The following is a 1,376-nucleotide window of genomic DNA, read 5'->3' on the forward strand; positions in this document are numbered from 1 at the left end:
GCGTAGAATTGGAGATTTTAGAGTGACAGACTAAAATCCCCAATTCGGTTCTATCGTTTGGGTGCTGAAGTGTAGATGTTAGCCCTCAAGTTAGGGGAACGTGGGAGCTCCGAAGTGAGAGCGGGTATCCTCCTAGCCTAGTCGCAGATTCAGTAAACAAGCGTAGGCTAAGTCAATGTTCTTTATGCCTGGAACAAAGGGTAAATAATAGGTATGATCCTATTTGGCACAATACAATTTGAATTAATTCACTTTATCCATTCACTATAATTTTCTGACAAAGAGAAGGAGGCTTTCTTATATATTGAATATCACATTAAAAACCTCATTAGTATAATTAGTTATTTAAGAGTTATTAAAATTATATATTTATTTCAATTGCCTATTAGTGACAGATAAGCAGATTGAATTTCGTTGTTGCGATTGAGTATTGCTTTTCTAAAATCTTATTTTGTAGTTCTAATATTACTCCATGTGGGATCGATATCTAGGATTCCATTAGAGCTTTATATTACTTGAGCGATACGTATACTTGCTTTGATAAGTGTAACTTTACAATTAGTTAATATTCTATACATCCATCTTTATTAAATCTATAACTATTATTAAGTTTTGGTACAATTGCTGAGGAATTAAATCTTTTAGTAGCAGTATTAAATTTTTATATTGTTAAGCATATATAAAGTCACTATCGTGATGGCTTGCGAGGCTGTGGCATGCAAGGGGTGGCTAGCAAAAACATTATGCTACAACGACAAGCTTCATCTAACGATAATGCCTATTACTTGTATGATGTTTTTTAAAATCTACCAGTTGAATCCTAATTAGTCCTTGAATCACATATTAAGAAAAGAGAGAGTGAGAGAAAGAGAGAGAGAAAGAGTCAGAGAGAGAGATGGAAATGTGCAGTAACTTATGAGAGGGTGTAACCTTTATTCGTATAATATCCCCTATATATATTGACCTCACTTTTCGTTGAGGTTTAGTTTTCCTCTTTAGTAGCCTGAGGTCTAGCCATAGGAATTTCTAGAAAACTAGAAAAGGAACCCTCACCATTAGAAATTCTACACTCCTCCTTGCTCAACTTGAAGCTCTACATATTGGTCCTAACCTCTTGCATTTAGTAGGTGGGGTCAATATGGGGGAGCTGAAGATGAGTCCCCATAGGACTGCTTGCCCTTAGGGTTGACTCTGAATGTTTGTCTGGAGCTAAGGCACTCACTTTCACTCACTCTCATTCACAATCACTCATAATCCTAAACCCAAATTTTCCTTACTTTGGTCCCTTGATCCAATGTTTGTCTGGAGCTAAGGCACTCACTTTCACTCACTCTCATTCACAATCACTCATAATCCTAAACCCAAATTTTCCTTAC

Source organism: Phalaenopsis equestris, unplaced genomic scaffold, assembly GCF_001263595.1.
Source record: "Phalaenopsis equestris unplaced genomic scaffold, ASM126359v1 Scaffold235140, whole genome shotgun sequence".
Classification (NCBI taxonomy): domain Eukaryota; kingdom Viridiplantae; phylum Streptophyta; class Magnoliopsida; order Asparagales; family Orchidaceae; genus Phalaenopsis; species Phalaenopsis equestris.